The sequence below is a fragment of the Chlamydotis macqueenii genome, chromosome 1 (assembly GCF_036417535.1).
Source record: "Chlamydotis macqueenii isolate bChlMac1 chromosome 1, bChlMac1.mat, whole genome shotgun sequence".
Classification (NCBI taxonomy): Eukaryota; Metazoa; Chordata; class Aves; order Otidiformes; family Otididae; genus Chlamydotis; species Chlamydotis macqueenii.
Window position 1 is genome coordinate 205,477,696 of NC_141556.1, and position 20,091 is coordinate 205,497,786.

Genomic DNA, 20,091 nt, shown 5'->3' on the forward strand with positions numbered 1-20,091 from the left:
TTGATTCCCAGAGCACTGCTGGACACCGCCATGCAAAAGACAGCCAGTGGGGTGAGGCAGGCTATCCCCAGTGCTTCTGTCTTCCTGCTGTGTTTTAAGTAGCACTCGGTGTTTTTTTTATATTCCTCCCCAGTCCAACAGGTCGATTTGGTGCCCTTACACAGCATCCTGACCCCTTAAACTGGAGTCTGCTGCCAAATGTTGTTGTGCTTCATTGCTGAAGGATGTGACAAGGTGTATGATACCTCTGTGATGGGATGGAAGTGACAACTGAACTGGGAAGGAGTGTTACAAACTCCTTGAAGGCTAACAGGAATATCCCAAAAATTTTTGGGAGTGGGGAAATACGATTTTGCTTACACTTATTTGAGTAACGTGTTCATATAACAAAGTCCTGTTGCCTTCTCTGAGGTAATTCTTGTTTGAACTGGAGTAAATGTTTTAGAACAAACAAAAATAAATCCAGTCTTGATTTCAAAATTACTAGTGGGAGAAACTCACTGTGTGCCTGTCACCTAGGTTTTACTCCACCAAGGTTTATTTATAAGCAATTTCTCCTCTTATGCTTCTGAATGCAGATCTGAGGACACAGCCACTCGAAGGAGAAGCGTTGCAAGCAATGTGGGAGAAAGCTTTCAGCCAGTGCATGGACAGTGAGTGGGGCCAAGAGCTACTCTGGTGAGTTGTTGTGTGAACGATCTGCAGCGGTGGGAAGCTCCAGCAGAAGGCAACCCAAGCTTGGTCACTCACGGGTATTCATGTTGGATGGAGAAAGTGCAGCTGATTCTTTGGAAAGTTGGAGCCACATAGAAGACCTCACTAAGGAAAACAAAAATCTGAGCAGAGTAGAAAAGATAACCATTACAAAGCTATTATTAGCTCATGTCAGACCTGGGAGCAGCAGGAGAACATCAGAGCACAAGCTTAAGTTACTGACAAACGCTGAAGGCTTTTAAGTGGAATTCCTTGCCCATGGCATAGCTATGTGGGGAATGTACTCGCAGGCAGCAGTGGAGACTACCTGGATAAATGACAAGGGGAAAGCACTGGAGGGTGACGTGAGAGAGACAGCTGAGGTCTTTGATTCATCCTGGCACTTAAGCACCTATCTAAACATGACTGCTTGAAGACAAAGAGACTACTCGTGTGTTTGGATACAGCACTCAAATGAAGGTTCAACTCAAAGACAATAAAAAGAAATGGTGGTGGTATATTGCATATATTACATACACAATTTTCTACAAATTTCACACACATTTTCTGTTTCTCATTTCAGTATGAGCTTCCCTTTATCTCATAATTGTTCATGTCTCCTCCAAGTCTCACATCTGGTTTATAGTAGAATGTGGGGTTTCTCTTTTTTGGGGCACATTTCCCCCTCTAGCAAGGCTCTGCGTTTGCGTGGCTTTGTACCGAACAGTGCATCATCTGCTACTCTGATGCTTCCCTTTGGTCCATAAATTCCCTTGTCATGTTTTGCATTCTGCAGTTCCAGCTTTTGGCATCCCTTATATCACTTTCCACACACCTTGAAAACAGAACTTTAGCTTTTTTTATCCCCCTCATTTAAATAAGTTACGATAAATAAATTACTACCTAAATTAAAGTGCTTGGGAATCAAACTTGGCCTCTAAACGTTTTCCCACTTAAACTTTTTTTCCATCCTGAAGAGAATAGGTCCACTTGTGACTCCTTTCCGTGTGTTTAGTGCTTTGTGCAGCCAGTTTTTGATACAGCCAGAACCAACAAGTTCTCCTGCAATATTCATTAGACATTAACCGCACAAGGAGAACTTTTCTGAGTATGTACTTGAAGCTGAAAGACTCCAATGGCTTTTGCAACGCTTTTGTTTATTTTTAACGGGGGCAGTGGCATAGTTAAGAAGTTTCTGTGTTTAGCTGGGGTGGGAAACATATTCTTTTGTTTACTTTGACAGAGTAATAGGTTTCTTTCATAATGGTATTTCTTGCTATGTCTCTGCTGCATTTGCAGAGATTAGGAGATTTCTTGGACTGATTTTGTGAATGACAGTCCAAATATCCACCCCAATGAGAACCAATTGCTGCAAATGAAGCCCCAGTGCACATGAAAAATTAACTTGTTATGCAGCTTATATTTATGCCCTTTGTAAAAGGAAGTTAGAGTACATGCACACCCACATTTCTTAAATGTTTCTTTGACCTGGAGACTTTTTTTCTTGTATGAACAGCCTTATCTTGTCCAATCAATGCTGTTTGCATGTAGTTATTATACCTTGCTGCTGAAGGAGGTTAAAGATAAAAGGCATCACACTTGTTTTGGTGTTAGAAATTCACAGGTTTTGCAGGTTTGGTTTTTTTTTTTTTTTTCAATTTTTCCCGGGAACAGGAGCAATAGAAGTCATATTCCAAATAACACAAGCTTTCCAATTTTGGGCTCAGAGACAAAATGCACATTTTATGAATAACAGAATTGAAGCAGAAAATATTAACTATTAGACACACAATAAATGAAACACTTTCTTATGGTATCTAGTATTCTTCATCTCAAGTGACCTCCACGTACTACCAGGGATGTTTAAATTGCACACGTGGTCCCTTCATCCACCACTGAAATGCATCTGTCTTGGAGGGGAAGCTTCTTAAAATTTGACAACAGTATTTAAAACTATCAGAGAAGGATATTTTAAATACAGAATACAATTGATTAAGTAGGAGCATGACCCAACATCAAGATGGAGGCTGTATTCTTACATTCAAGGATCTTCAGGAACTATTGCCAAAGTGATAATTTTATTTCATATATGAAGAATGACTTTTTCATATCTTGCTTTCTCATCTCCTGGTGATTTAAAACTTACTTTAGAAATGCAAAGAAAACCAAATCACACAAAACTGCACAGGTGACGAAACAAAGGCACAAATGTTGTCCTGCTGTACATCCTGTTTCTCTCACAGCATCATTTACACCTGTGTAAGACAAATGTGCCTAACCCAGCTGTTCTGATTTAAAGCCCTTTTGCATTGAGCCACTTTGTTGTGGCACAGACAAGGCAAAAGGCAGAGAGGAATACAACTTTTCTTTCCCCAAATCATCCAGATCTCTGGAGAAGACAATGTAGATAACCCAGTTCTCTGGCCTACAAGATCAGGTGCAAGAGCATCCTTCCTATCTTCTGGGAGAGCCAGACGCCTAAAAGCCCATGTAGTCTTATCTAAGGATCAGGCAGGTGGCAATTTCAGCTGATGTAACCTGGCAGCTAATATAAATAAATAAGAAAGAACAAACTTTTCTCCCAATTTGAAAACCCACTTCAAAGTCCCACATAAGCTCAGGGGACAAGTAGCTTAAGCGCAAATCAGAGACTTGATGTGATTTCCCAGTCCGTTCTGTAGACATGTAAGTGTAAAGGAGTAAAGGAGAAGCTTAAGCTGCTGAAAAATTCAAGGATCCCCTGAGCATTCAGATATTTTCCTTTTAGCAGGAGGGAAAGAAGCCATGAGCCTCTCAGAGCTGCAGCGAGAAATAACGGTTCGGTCCTTGTCTGTTCATATATGAAAGACAACCACACAGAAAATCAGCAGAGGAAACCTGGAGCTGAGAGAAGATGTTACTTTCTATTTGTCATAGGTAATGAGAAGACAGATGGGAAAGAAGATGCATTTGCTGTGGATTGATTAAAACTTATTTTTGGAGAGGAAAATAGATCTCCTTCTCCCTTTCCCCCATTCCCCAGTTTCTCTGGCTGTAATTAACAGGGGTGTGGGTGATTTAGGGATGGAGTGTAATGGCTGATCTCTGTCTCAAGAGCGGCTCAAACCCATCTCTCAGATCAGAGAAGCTGCTGTGCTGTGTGCCCGTATGTGTATGCATATGTGCAGTGTGAAATCCGAATTTAAATCCAAGTTCACTTCATTCCATCTGTGGTTTTGAAGTTATCTGGATGATGTTCAAACCCTACAAAAATGAAAGTCTTGAACAAAGTTTCAGGTAGCAGAGGGGATGGCCCTACCTTAATCTGCAGGGCAGCCCCTTCTGTATTAATAATCCCCAGAGTTTCGGCCCCATGGATCACTATTGCTGCTGAGCTGGAGGAGTGCAGTATTGCCAGCATCTTCAGCTAAACGGTCCCACTTTTGCAGTTAGATAATGCCTATGTAGAGAAGGAGTATGTGCACACCATGCTGTTTTGAAGCATCCTACATCCAGTGCCAGGATGCCCGCTGCTCAGTACACCCCGAGGGATCTCTCTGAGTCACTCTTCCCACCCCAAACGTGCACAGGACTCTATTTGTGAGAAATGCAGAGCAGCAATTATTCACATGCAGATCTTTTCATTTCAGCAAGAGGGAGACGGTTTTTCCCCTTCTTCATAGACGGCTCCAAACAGGAATGTTATCCAAAGGCGCACCAAAACATCCACAGTGAGCAAACATGCATGTGGATCTCCAAATCACTTGACCTTTCTGGTGAAAACCTTCACTTGAGTCAAGTGATTTACCTGTATAACTGTGGAGGTAATGGGGTGCCAAGGAGTGGCCCTTCTGCAAGGGCTCCTTTGTAGATGGAGACCTCCTCTGAGAGGATATTTCTTCTGAGCCTCTGGGCAGTGTGGTCTTTAGAAGCAGGAGTTAGTGACTGTTGTCCTGTTTTGAGATACCCCACTGTGTACAGAGGAACCTGATATTGGGAGCCATAGAGTGGAAAAGAGGCCTAAGAGCTGTATTTCTGCTCTGTGGAGAGGAATAAAGGGGAGGAGTAAAGAGGAGGAATAAAGGGAGGAATAAGGAGGAGCATGGCAGTTCCTCAGCCCAGCTTTGGCAAGGCTTCACGTGTATGCGCTGCGTGGCTGTGGCTGTGTGCACCTGCAACGATTTGCTATTTGGCAGGCATGTTTTAGCTCCCTTCTTCTGAAAATCTGACTCCAATTTTCAAGCAAAAATAGAATATTTTTTTTTTTCCTTTGGGTGTTGCATTTTATATGATGTTGCTACCAGTGCCAGACGACAACATTCTCCCCTGCATCTATGGAATGAAATGAAGCAGAAAATGTGGAGACAAAAGAAAAAATTGGTTTGATCTGGAAGCATTTGTTAATGATTCCCCTTTTGGTTCTAGGCTGGGCTGATTTTCTTCCTTCACTGCTTTGCATGTATCTAGGATGGAGAGGCTGCATCAGGCAGCCTGAGTGCCTCGGTTGCCATAATTTGACAAGACAACATTGCAGAGATACCATTAGCATTCATGATTATCAAAGAGATGGTGGAAAAGAAATTGTCTTACTCTTGTCATATGAATAGACCTATTTCACTATTTTTTTTGAAGGCAGATACGAGGCAATGAGTTGTGAGGCTGGATTTTTAAGTTTTACTGCCACTGCCCTATTTTTATCTGTTGCTTGAGGTATCTCATCCTCAGAAAAATCAAAAGAATTGTAAGATGAAAAAAAAAAAGTCTCCCTTATTGCTGAAATCACCTCATATCTAAGTGTCAGTGGGGATGTTGCATCACTGATAAATTCTGCATTTAACATATTCAGGGTTGCTTGCCCTGGGGAGGTGGGGAAGAGAACAGGTTATTTCACCTGATACCATCAAGTGATGATTTATGGCCTACTATCTTTTCTCTGACATTTATCTAGAGTTTTCATTGTTCATAACCTTACAAAATGCCTATCAGGTTTCTCTTGCTCTTCTGCGGGTGCAGCAGAATTTTAAATAAGAGCACAATTAAATGGAAAGCTGAATTGTAGCCAGCAGGATGTTCACAATAATCCAGTACACTGGGGCGCTGTGCAGTATTGATCTTCTGATGTTTCAGTGGGAGATGACTTAAAGCCAAGCTTCTTTATAAAGGTGCAGGTTTTTCATTGAAACCTCCCTTCCATTATAATGGTGAGTTGTGCCAGGGTCTATGTTGAAATAATTAGTTCTGATGCAAAATGGAAGTTTGAGATTTAAAAAAAAATCTGCCTTGATTGCTATTTAACTTTGTTAATGACTGAGCTCTGTTGGCTGTGACAATTTCCACTTGTTCATCACCATTTTTTAAAAAAAGTAAACCAAGAGCACAGCCTTCTTCATCTTAAAAACAATTACTGGCTGCAGACAGAAAAGGAGTGAGGAATTAATCCATGCAAAGATGTGTAAGAGTAGATGGTTTCACAAACAACTTATTTTCCACCTCAAAACTAAAAAACTGCCAAGAAATAAATTGGCTGATGCAAACTGAGTTAACTTGTCTATATAAAGGCACTAAACTCACATACACAGATATTAGAATTTGCACATTTCCTAGATTTATTCCTAAAATCTTGGCACACCAATAAGGGAAGGAAAATACTGCACATTATTCAGTGTAAATCACATCTAGGGCACAAATCGCTTGTTTTTTTCATTACAATAAACCAAACAAAAGCTAGGACATAATCTTTTATTTTTCAGCCTTCGAGGTGCAGGTCAGGAGATTAGTGTGCATAAAAAGGGAGTCCCTTGTTTTTACAGATATGCAGCACGTAAACTGAGCTGTGCTGTATATTTGTAGGAGGGGGAAGGTAACGTGGGGAAAATTCCTCTGTTCAGATTTAGACCTCTCCAATGGAGATGTCTGTGTGAGAAACAGTCAGTCTTGAATCCCTGCCTGACGAAAGGAGATGAGCAGGAACCTCCAGGGTGTGATTTATCTTTTTCTCAGGTGGATGTCTAAAATAGATGAGATGAAGCAGGCCTTGGCAGAGGCAATTTCTCTCCCATTTCCAAAGGGCTCCTGATGTGTGACCACAGATTCATCCATCCATCCATCCATCCATCCATCCATCCATCCATCCATCCATCCATCCACTGTATTCTTCAGCACATGACTCCATGATTTCAACACAGGGTGAGAGCCTGTAAAGTCAGATGGCAGAAATGTTCATGAGTGTAGAGTCATGAGACCAACAGCTACCGCAAGGACCTACCAGGTCTAGCTCAGTTGTGGAAGTCTGAGCAGCAGAGGACTAGGAGGGAGATAAATCACATCTATGTGCTTGTGGATAAAAGTTATGGTTTCAAATGAAGCAGCTATCTTCAATCTTATTTCTGGTAGGTGTAGATCTGGTGAATCATGATGGAGACAGAGGTGAATTTGGCTTCCTTTTTGAAAAGTATTTTATACATTTTCCTTGAATTACTTTAAAAATAAATGAATAAATAAATAAAAAATTGATGACAGTACATGACCTTGTTCTATTCCCTGATGCTGTTGGAATAGAAAAACATTTATATTCTCTCCATGCTGAGAGTACATTCAAGACTTTAAATTGCCAATGTCGTATAAGACTCAGGAATTATAAGATCCATCTAAAGATGCCAAAAAGCAGAAGGGGGATAGGATCCTAAATATTTTTATTTCAATGGCAATTAAAGAAGAAAAAAAGAGGCCATTAAAAAATGGGCCACATCATGGAGTCCCTCACAATTTCAGCTGAGTATAAAAACACTGAATAAAGTGCTTACAATGACAAGAACAGAAACAGAGTGAGTGCATCCCATTATACAGGATCTAGTCAGTCAAATGGCCAAACTTATGGTACCGTGATCAATCACATCACTTGCTGCTGGTTACTCCTGCCTCTTGCTGATGCTGGTATAGATCAGGAGCCCCTGATGCCCAGTTGCAACTCCCAAACTCTCGCTTATGTTTTGAACAAGAAAAGCAACATGAACATCTGCTGGGTTTCATTCAGGAAAAAAAAACATCCAGTAAACTTGGATAGACCATGGCACGGGGAATCCATGAATTAGAATTATCTTTCTTAGTTTCCAGGCCTTTTGTAAATGTCAAACCTGACTATGCACACTTCTGGCAACCTCTGTTTCTTCAGACTAGGTCTGTGAATGGTTGTCATAGTTCAGCCCGGCTCGGGACCAAGCTACGCAGTCTCTCACTCACTCCTCCCCACCCTCCAAGGGAATGGGGAAGAAATAATATTAAAAAAAGCTTGAGGTTTGAGATAAGAACAGGGAGAGATCATTCAAGTTACCATTACGGGCAAAACAGATTCAACTTGGGGAAAGCTATTTAAATTTATTATTAATAAAACTAAAACAAGCTAATGAGAGAGAACAAAACCAACTTCCTCCCACCCCTCCCTCTTCCCAGTCTTAACTTCATTTCAATTATCTCTGCCTCCTTCCCTGCCCCGAGTGGCACAGGGGGAAAGAGGGAATGGGGCTTACGATCAGTTCATCACACGTTGCTTTATGCCGCTGTTTCCTCCTTGGAGGAAGAACTCCTTGCATTCCTCCCCTGCTCCAGCGTGGGGTCCCTCCCACGGGCTACAGTCCTTCACAAACTGCTTCCAACAGGGTGCAGGCCCTCCGGAACAGCTGGAACAGCTGCCCCAGCGGGCTCTCCACGGGCCACTGCCTCTTTTGGGCATCCACCCAACATGGGGTCCTCCATGGGCTGCAGGTGGATCTTTGCTCCACCATGGACCTCCATGGGCTGCAGGGGCACAGCCTGCTTCACCATGGTCATCACCATGGGCTGCAGAGGAATCTCTGCCAGGAGCAGCATTACTGCTCCCCCTCCTTCTTCACTGACCTTGGCATCTGCAGCCATTCCTCTCACCAGAAATTCTTCACAATCAGCTCAAGCAGACACCTCTCAGGATCTCTTCACATCTCATCTCCTCTCCACTTCTTGCAGCTGGGCCGGGCCAAGTCGGGCCCAGACGGCTGCCCTGTGGGAAGCCAGAGGGTGAATGTTGCAAGACCCACAAACCTTGTGCCTCTCCCTCTCTGCTCGTGCTTCTGCTTCTTCACTCTTTTTTAAAATTTATTTTCCCCTTCTTAAGTACATTATCACAGAGACATTATTACTGTCACCAATTGGTTCGGCCCTGGCCAGTGGTGGGTCCTCCTGAGACCTGGCTGAGTCCACCAGACAAAGAGGAACAACTTGTAGCAGCTTCTAGCAGAAGCTGCCACTTTAGTCCCCCACTGCTAAACAAAACCAACACAATGGTCTTATCTGTCAAAGCGTCCTCTACAAGCGGCTTAGCCTTGTGGTACAAAACACTCTGACAGAAGCAGATAGTTTGGCCCTCTGACAGCTTTGTGGTGGTACCACTGGATGATGCAACACTGCTTGAGAGTGAAAATTCAAAGGGCTGAAGTCTTGGAATGAACTAGAGCAATATTTCTGAAATTACTTTGGCGACTGAGTCAGATATTGATTGATACTTCAGATACTTGGGGAAAGATCTGTATCAGTAGTGGGGGGCAAGACATAAATCCATGAACTAGCTACCCTACAGACCTGAAAATATGTCTTGAGTCTTTTTTTTTTTTTCATTTTCCCTATTTTAACTTAGAACAATGGATGACCGTATTAGAAATCCTGTTAGAGGCTTGGCTTTACTCATGTTCCTGAGACTTGACAAATTACTTTACACAGGCTATGGAAACAGCAATACCTCACTCCCCAAACAGGCTGCAAAATTTCCTGGAGTTAAGGCCAGAATCGGCCAGTTCATCATCTAACCTGACCTCCCCTGTATCCATCCCAGGCTAATGCATGTCATCCAGTTTCCATCGCACAGTCCCAGTAACTTGGCTTAGACTAAAGTAGTTATTTCTTGTCTGGAGGTGAATACTGCTGAGTGAAGCTGTGTACGATTCAGGTTTTCTGTTTTCTGAGTAACTATGTGATGATGATATATTTCACTCCATTCCAAAATGGAATGAAAACAATGTGCTTGTTAAAATAATACCCATAAAAGGCCTTTTTTAAAAAACAATCCGAAGCTTCAAGCAAAGCATTTAACATAAAGAAAATGGAAAGGATTTGTTTTGATAACAAAATGTAAAACATTCCATGTTTTTAAACTTTCTTCACTTACTTAATGCATAATACAAAAATTAAATATGCACACAAAATGTCATTGGAGGTCAAAATGTTCTGTTCCATTTTTAAAGTGAAGTCTCATTGAAATCAAGATGAAACATTTAGATGTAGACAATGACAACACTGAAATCTTTTAACTCTAGGCTCCTAAGATAGTTAGCTGGCCTCCTGCTGAACTTTTTGTGGTTCTTGGGATAGAGAAGATGAGTCAGGGATCAGAGGAACCTGCTTTTCCATGCAATGTAGGTAAAGCTACAGTGGAAATTACATAGATATGTTGGCCCAAACCTGGTGCTGTGATTACTCCCCTTAATGGTATTTTTGGACAGTAACCCAGTCACTGGAAAATTCCTCATCAGTCCATCTGCTGAGCTCTCACATGAGTAGTTCTCAGAAGTACTGGAGCCTGTGGTGATTTGGCATAAAAATGATGTAGTGGCAAATGTCCATAGGGCTTTATTGTGCGATGCCTTCACTTTCTGTCCCCAATTAATGTGATTTCCCCATAGGTCAAAAGGATGGATCAGTTAGTGGTTAACAAGAGTGGTGATCCAAATACATCCAACACATTGCCATACAGTCTGTGACTTAGTCCCTGCTCCCTTTCTCAGCCTATTGATTCAGCCAAAATGCTGAGAGACTGCCCTACTGCAGGGCAGCACAAGAGTTAGTGTCTGTATTCAAGACAAGTCCCAGTGGCAGACTCTCATACCTTCCTTGATAAACTGCAGATTACTAACAATAAAAGTGTCACACAATGAGACTGCATTACCCAAACTGTGCTAATGAAAATGCAGCATGTTATGGGGCATTAGAGGACTGCAAGTGCTTCCAAGAAGGATGTGCCTTTTAAGAATTTACATATACCTAGAAAAATGGGGCCATCTCTTAGTACTTACCTTTTAGGAGGTAAATCACAACATTAGCAGCCAGACAAGAAGAACCATCACGAGTTAGGGTTTTCTTTGCAATTTCTGTTTCCCGAGCCTTGTTCTAGGTTATTCTTTAAAGGGGTACATCTCACTGCAGGAAATCACTCTGAAAGGGTACCCAAGGAAGTTCTTAATTTCTTGTTGGAATATCGGTATTTATGCTAATTGGACATTTTATTTTCCACAAATCTGCGTTTAATTTTCCAGCTGCCTCTTAATTCAGTTCTGAATGCAAAGGTAATCAGTCCTGAATAGTGTCTGAAGATGCCTGATGTAGAGTATGTTTCATACAAAACTGTTGTAGGTACTTCAATGATTTTAAAAAAAAATCAGTCCAGATTTTTTGAGTCCCAAGTCAGTCCAGAAAGTCAGTGTTTCACTGAAAGCCACCAGAAATGAACAGTAAAAAGGCATTTTCATAAACTGGGTCTGGACTCTTTGCCAGAGAACACTGTGCACTGTGGTTAAGTCGAAATAGTTTTTTTAATCTATGAACAAAACCAACAAATGCAGAATTCCCCTTTCATACAGCTGACTCTGGTACTACTGCTGCTGCTGTTTGTTTTGGAGTCTCATCCAGAGCTCAGCTGTAGATTGCAAATCAGAAACAAAGCACCATGAACACTGATCCAGGCAAATCTGGGGAAAGGAGTCATGACCTACTCCCTGGTGTCCTCGATGTGTGTTTTTGATCAGTTACTGGCCAGGCACACAGTGCTGGTGTTCAAGGGTTGAATTTATAGCCACCATTTATATGTGCCTGCAGGGGCTTTATAAAGAGTATAAGTTGCATGATTAAAGGTTAAATTTGTAAATGGTGAGTTAGAAGGAGGCTTTGAACCCTGAGTACGTGCCTGACAACCCGTATTCTCTCAGACGCTGCACTTACACCCTGATCCTCTAAATGTCTTAGTCCAGGAACCACCAAAGGATGAGCTGGATGAATGCCACTGTGCTATTTGCTGATGCAGTTTGCTTTTTTAATTGAGTTCTGTTCAATGAAGTCTAATTCCTTTTGATGTGATGTAGTATCATTCTGCTGGACAGTTCATTTTCATCTTGTTTATATGACACAAGGAGTTCGTGGCTGAAATAAGTGTAAATTAAATCATTCAAAGTGAAGAAAATCCATCCCTCTACAGAGTTCAGCACAGGACCTGTTCACTTCTTACTTTCCATTTATGGTAACTGTTTTTTTTTAAAAAGCTTGTCATATATAGGTCACAGAATAATTTATGAGAGTGAGAGTATAATTTTCCCATGTAGAAATGTGAAGCACCAGAACGGAGTTTTAACATCTCGCTAATACTGATTCAAGAGCTCACATATCTGAATTTTAATACGAGAACCCTGCCCACTGTGTGAAACCAGACCTCAAGTAGGGGATGGTAATATATGAACCATTTATTGATCTTCAGTAAGGGGATGAATTTTGCCTATCATCAGAATTAGTGAAGAGCAGGCCAAGTTTTAACTCAGTGCCTCATCTGTGCACCTAATTTTAATTTCATTATTACCAGCAGTTTGGAGTCTGACTTGTTTTGATATTAACAACAAGTATGTGTACAGTAGTAGTCTTCCTAATTAAACTGAAATGTCAACTTTATGCCTGTATGCAATTTTATTTTCTAATTTAAAGTTCTGTTCTGCAGGAAATGCTTTAATTTAAATAACTCTCTTTGGGGAAATTTATTTCTTTTGTGGCTTTCAAGCAAATTATTGTATTTTAAATAAAAAAGCTATGCAATAGAACTGCATTGTCTCAAATGTATGAAATGGAAGTTGGACTGTGGCAGTCCTGCAGACAAGGAAAGTCTCAAGTCCTGACCAAAGGGTAGCCCCAGATGGGCTGCTCTGGGGTCATGGACTCCATAGTTCCACAGGCTGTGAAGCTGGGGGTTTTAGGACTTCTTTGCTTTGCTGCTGAGTAGCTGCAGAGATTAGATAGGGACTCCACAGATTTCTCATTTGCAGACAACTTTGAAATATTGGAACTTTTTTTTCTGGATCTGGATGGAATTTCAACATCTCTGCATGCCCCCATGAAATATGATGACCTTTCAACACAAAGCACTGATAAGCACATGCTTAACTGCTTTTCTGAATCAGGACCACAGAAGGAGAGGCCCAGACGGATGGGACTGTTCAGCCTTGAGAAGAGAAAATGTAGGGGAATTTTATTAATGTCTATAAGCATTTGATGGAGGAGATTAAATGACAGAGTTGAACCATTCTTAGTAGTTCCCAGTGAGAAAACAAGATGCAATGAGCACCAACCGAAATACAGGAAAAAACCTTTTTCACTGTGAGGTTGGTCAAACACTGGCATAGGTTGCCCAGAGAGGTTATCTCCAACATTTGAAATATTAAAATATTGGGCATAAAATATTGGACAGGGCCCTGAGGAGCATGCTTTCACTGACTGTCCTTTGACAGGAGGATAGACTAGATGATCTCCAAAGGTGCCTTCACATCTCCACCATTCTGTAACACTGTGAAACCGGAGGAAGCTTAGTTCCAAGCTGGGGAAGCTGCAGGAAGGGGACTTTTTGATCTGGGAGCTGATGGTCAGCCTTCATGGCCTTTCCAATATACTGATGATACAGTGCTGTTGCTTGCATGAGGCTTTTGAAGTGGGGATCTGTGCCTTGAGCATCAGATTGATTGATTGATTGATTTATTTATTTATTTATTTATTTATTTATTTTCACCAGGGAATGTGCTGAAGCTCCCAACAGTCCTGCATTAAAACAGAACAAATAGATGAAATACTGGTCCCAGACAGGTCAATGGCAAAATTCCCAGCAACTTTAATGGAGCCAAGAATTCACCACAGACAAGGTATGTGTAACAGCAATGCATTTATGTTGTTTACAACCTTCTGGAGTACTTATCTTTGACAAACAATCTTTACAGAACATCTGAGTGTCTAACTGCCTTGAAGCAGAGCCATTTGCAAGTGGTTATTGAGGACTGTATTTAAAAATGAAACAATGTCATTCACAGTGGGACTATATGCAAAAGCCGTTCTATTTGCAGCAATAACAAATGCAACAGACATTCCCACAATCACAAACTTTTCCATCTTTGCACATCTGAAAGACTTACATAAGCAGCTTGGGAAATCCAAAAGACAACCCCTTATAATCCCAACAGCTGGAAGCTAATATTACATCATAATAAACAAGGAGGGTGGATATATTTAAAATAATGGTCTTGAAAAGTTTATTCTTTGTTTTCTCTAATTTCATACTCAGCACTGTTATACCAGATTCTGCTCTAAGTGTTTCTTAGAAAAATGCTGTACGATGTATTAATACATGCTTACCAGGGAGATTAGCTGGATTTTCAAACTGAAGGTTTAGAGACACAGGATTTGCATACATATTATCATTGCGTGTGCAGTGCTGATGCACGTAGGCATTCAACACAGAAAGTTCAATGCAGTGACTGTCTTAATTGGGAGCATCCTTTGCATTTCAGGATCTTCAAGTCCTCAAAGTGAGGTGCTCAATGCATGTCCAGAGCTGAAAATTGAATCAGCCTCTGTCCTCCTGGAAACACTTAACTCAAGCATAACCCAAGCGTACTCTACACTGAAAATTCAGTGGGAATCATTTGCTAGATAATGCTACAAAAATGATTGTTGTTTGAAGAAGAACAAAGTTAACTTTGTTTTCAACTCTATTCCACTTTGAACTATGCATAAGGTGGGGCTAAGACACAGTGGAGGTTTTGTCACAATATTTGTTTCTTGCTTCAGCCTGGTGAGATCAGCTGTGGTGCTGCAGAGCAGCCACGGTGGGTTGTGAAATGCCACTCTCCATCTGCCCTCCCACCTCGACAGCTCCTTTAGCCCAGGCAGAGGAGACAAACCATTTAATCTCCCTCGTAGTCTTCTGTGTCATTACAGGAAAAGAAAGAGGCTGAATCACAAGCAAAATCAAGCTCTTTTTGTTCCGCTTCCAGAAATACAATATTTGGAAAGTTTTTAAATAACTTAGTTGTTTGCGCCATGTTCAGAGAATGACTTCTGTGTTAGAAAATGTTTAGTATTTTTCTTCTTGCCTGCCACATCTCCTTGGGATGTTTTCATAACACTTGCTTTGTGGTTGGCAGTGGTGGGGACGTACAATTTATTTGACAGATATTTTCTTCAGCAAGATACAGAACATCCATAACAGTTCTTCAGAATTCATAGATTGAGCCATTTCCAAAGAACAAAGGAGTGGATTAAGTTCACAGTTAATTTGTCTTCTTTTTAATAGCTTCTAATATATTTTTTCCATTCCAACCTAAAAAAACCCAACACAACCCACCAGCATTCTCTAAGTAATATCTGTAATGTTGTTTCGTACAGAGTGACAATGCCAGCAGTTGTTCCTTGGCTGTATTCCCAGCAAGTATAATTTAACAGGTGAGAAATAAAGTATGTGAGTGAGATAACAGTGTGATACTCTAAATTTAGATGATATTGAGAGCTTTTTTTTTGTAAATTGTAATTATTCTTTCTGTTTTTCCTCAGATGGCATGGTGAGTCTTACTGCTGTCTTTATTAAAAACTAAGAAGGTTCTGGAGTTTGACTGAAAAAAAAAGTTTTCTAGTTTTTCACATGTTGTTAGAAATCAAAGAACAATTCAGTTTTGTTTTGTTTAATTTCACAGCCTTCTTATGAAAGATAACTCTTCTGGAGCTAGTGTTAAGAAAGATAGCAGGAGCCAGGGTGTTACTGTAAATTATTCTTATAGATTGTACTTGATTAAATTCCCATTTTAGCTGTCTGAAGAGTCCATTTCTGTTCTGCTAGAAGTTTAGTGGAGGGTAATAAAGCGACCTAGCTTTCTGCCTTGACTATTGGCTTGGCCAAATTCAAGAGCATTAACTTTGCGGAATAAGTTCTGGAAAACCTTGCTACCTAAATGCCTTCTTTTAAAAAAAAAAAAATCAGTTAGTGTTTTGATGAAGTGACTGACTGTGTGCTGGGATTCTGTGTTATCTTGATTTTCTCAAGCCCTGGTAATGATGTTTTGGAAAAGAGGAACATCAGGTGGGATTCTGGTCTGTGAAAAAGCAGGGGATCTGTCCTGGTGTTCTGATAAATGGGCAGCAGATACCTGCCTGATAGGTTTCTGCAGAGGAGTGCATTGGGGTTATGGTAACAGTAGGAAAGCTTGTTTGGGTGGCTCTTACACAAAGTCACCTCAGATGTTCAGATCATTTTCCATGAAGATGAAAGGTTCCTTTTACTTGAAAAGGCACATTTTGAGGAACAGCAGAAATTCTGGTGCAACTAACTGATATGGCTAAAGGTAGACTTAGATTTGATGAATTTGGAATCCTGATGCCGAATTCCTAAAAATGCAACAAGACCACTTATCATCAGGGCAAAACTTAATGTTAAGACACAAGGACTTACAGTCCTACATGTTGTTGATACTTTTGGAAGTGTTATCTATTGTCTATGAGCAAAAGTAATTATGTAGAAACTGTGATGATCAGGTTTTTCCATAATATTAATACAGCCGGTTCATAAAAAGATAATGATCACTGTTTTCCAAGACTGCAAGAATCTATCTGATCTTATGTAAAATGCTGTCTGATCTTATATATAAAATGCTAATTGTCATTGCTTTAGAGAGGAAGTCGAATTTCCAATATTCTACATCAGTATCTCAATTTTATTACAGTGAAATATAGGATGTAGCTCTTTGTGAAGAATATCTGTTCATTTCCAAAGGCCTTTAGTTGTAGAACTAGGAAATAAAAAGAGTCTGTAAAGGATATCTCCCTAAACTTGTTTTAATGCGTCTGCATTTTGTTAATTTATTTGGAAGTGAGTTTTTAAAGCCAAATGTTATTACACTATAATGTGCAATATTGAGCTTCTTTGATTAAAGATACGTTATTGCTTTGGGCCTATTAAAAAAAAATTAAGCATCTCAACCTTGGAATTTGAATTGAAATATGTAATGATCCATGCATTCTCTGCTCTGATTAGCCTGTTAATCGATATGGATTTCAATATTCTTATATTTTGATAACTCCCTTTCTTACCTTTTGTTAGCATTTGTCATTTTGATAGTCTCCACAGATGTCTTAAAACCTAAGCACCTTCTACAAATGTATATTAAGAGTATAATAATAAAACTCAAACAACAGGAAGTCATAAAAATTATATTCATGTTTTCTTTCCATTTTAATGAGACAAAGTTTGATATTCTTCTTTCATCTCTATTTCTTTACTTCAGGAGTGATCCCAATGGTTTCCGTAAGAATGCTTGGAGGATGGAATATTATTCAGTGTCAATAAAAAAGACAGGATATAGCCTCAGCATGAAGTTATTTTCCAGTATTAAGTATCACTACTGTAAGTCTCTTTAAAAACAGGGAGAGACAAAACGGTACAGGGAAATAAACTTCCCTTCATATTCATGGAGAAGCTAATGGGTAATAGAGAATTTGATCAGTAAGACAATGTTTTCAGTACTAGCCATCTTTTATGTCATAAAGAAAGAAACAGCTGTTTTAGTTTCAACCTCTGAAGTCTTCTTTCAATGACAGCTGCCCATTCAGTTTGGAATATCAATTATTATATAGTTATAGTATTCATCACAGTTACTGAAATTAAGTATAAGTAGAATTATATGACAGCGTTTCAGAATCCTTCAGGTGAGTTTATAGTTCAGTGTAGTTCTTTATAGACCATGACTGGTTACACGTCAGGCTGAGAAGGAGGCTGGATCAGAACTAAACTAATTTGTTGATATCTTGGCAATGCTTCTCTGTTGCCTTCAACCTCAAAACACTCAGTTTTGGAGACTGTACAGTTTTATGAAATCAACTTAGGTAGAGAAAGGCAAAGGACCTGAAGCTTTGAAAATACATGGATAGACACCACTCTGGATTTTGACCATGATGCTGAATATCAGGGACAATGAGTTGTACTCATGTCACACATTATTTTTGTCTGTGGCTTAGAGAACTGTGCTATAAATGGGGTGATCAGTCTTTGCTCTGACTCCTGCAGCTTTCTGTAGGTGATTACACTTTATTATCTGGCAGGGCAATGGTGTGTTTTCTTGGGAAGGAGCAGAGAATATTAGTCTGTCTGTTGATGCTCTACAGAGTAATCTGGAAGGAAAGCAGAGTATAACCACCTCTCCTCTGCAATGCTAGCAATGAAGGTCTGAGATCTGTAATCTCTGGGAACTGGCTGTGAGAATACAGTGAGCTGGTATATTGACCCTGCTGCTTATCTTGCTGAATGGTCTTGTTTTATTATAAACTTCTAAGTCATACGTCTACATACTTCTGTCATTGTGTAGCTAGAGTTTGCAACCTCTGGTTGGTCTCTGACCCACCAAGAGTGTTCATCTGGCCTGTGGCTTGCTACTGACTTCCTCGTGAAGGCCTCCCAAGTATGGGTAGATCTGCAATTTGGTGCATGTCTATCCAAAGCTTTTGGGGAAGAAAATGAGTTGTTTTACATATGGAGATCAGCTGCTCACTCTACACACATGCCATCAGATGACTCATCATGGCAGGAAATTGGGTTAAGGTAAGGAGTTTGGGTGCTTCTGGCCTTGCACCAGGTAGATGAGGTCCCTCACTCCGTCACAATTCAAATATTTAATGTCACAGCTCACTGCAGATATGAGCTGGGAAAATAAATATTAATAGAGCTTACCATAGAGAAAGCCAAAGGACTTCTGCCACTCTCAAAGAAGAAGTTAAACGGAACTTTTACTTGAAATTACAAGCATCAATATGATAAGTAGCTCCAAAATAATGCAATATAAGACATAAGATGGTCTACCCATGAAAGAAAAATACAATCTACTGACGGCAAGCAAGAGTGAGAAAAACAAATGTTTAGTATACAGAAGATTCAAAATTCCTCCTTAGAAATCACTGGTAAGTTGCACGGCTTGTTACAAGAAAAAGTAATGCTTTTCAGGGACTGAATTTCAGAAGAGGTCCTGAGGCATGTGTAGATGGGAGTTTCTGTACAAACATGTTAATGTAAAGCAAAACATGATATAAACCTGTAAACTCTAAGTAGCTATTTGTGCACAGGCTTGTTTTCCTATTCTCGATACTGGAAGATGTCAGCTTATCTATCCCTCACTCTTCACATACTCTGTTCTGACATTTTCCTGTCATTTTATGACATGACAAATGTGAGAGGCCGTGGGGACTCCAGCTATCTGCCTTGTGCAGCTCCATGAAAGGACCAAGCCTGCACTTTTGCCTGCCCAGGTGATGCGTGTAGCGTCCCTGCATCTCAGCAGTGAGGCCAAAGGCACTGCTGCCAGGCTTGCTGTCCCACTGGAAAGGAAAAGGAGCTGACAGGAGCTTGAAGGCTTGAAAAGCACATAGGTTTCATGTTGCTAAGCTTGCCATGAAGAAAGAGGGGGGAATTTGTGGGAATATTTTTAAATAGTCAGCTGTAAGGTATAAAGAAACATTAAGAAAATAAGTTTTATTGAAGCTGTCTAGTCTGACTTTCAGGTGTGTGACTTGAGGATGGTGACACAAATACTGGTGTGTAAAAACACTGCTATCACTGCTATAACCAGAGAAGGAGTTGTTAAGGGACAGAGGAGATAAAGTGGCGGCAGCTCACCTCTGTTAGGAAGTGGATACTCTCCTGGTCATGGAGTGGAGAAGCAGCTGAAGCATTGAACCTGGTCCTGTTGTGGCTGCTGCTGATGGCACATGTCCTGCTGAAGTGTGGTGAAGCCTGTCTGTAACTACCAAGAGTTTGTGAATGCTTCAGTTCTACCATTTCTACCCACTTCATATTTTTCCTCTATAAGAGTAAACAACCGAAATGTTTCTGTATATAAAGGCGGATCATCTGCAGCTAGCAAGGCCTTCTGCGCCAATAGATACAATTAAAAGCAGTTTCTTTGTGTTGTGAGGAATGCCTGAGAAGAGGATTTGTCATCTGTTGAGTAAATTTATAACATTTTATTTTATTATTATAGATATAAAAGACATATTGAGTAAGCTGGTACTAAACAGAGTAATAAAACAGACAGAAACAACATTGAAAGGGCTGGCAGCAATAACTCAAAATCAAATCTATCAGGAAGCTCAAGTGACAGGCGAATAGGCAGAAATTTTAAGGACAACCCAACCATCCATCTCCTCCAAGTGCTTACCTGGGGGATATCAGCTGCTTATCATCCACATGTGCCAAAATCCTCCACCTGACCCTCTTCCCACCTGTATCTCTTGCCCTACTGCCAGGAGACAGACTCCTGTATGAGGAGCCTTGTGTTT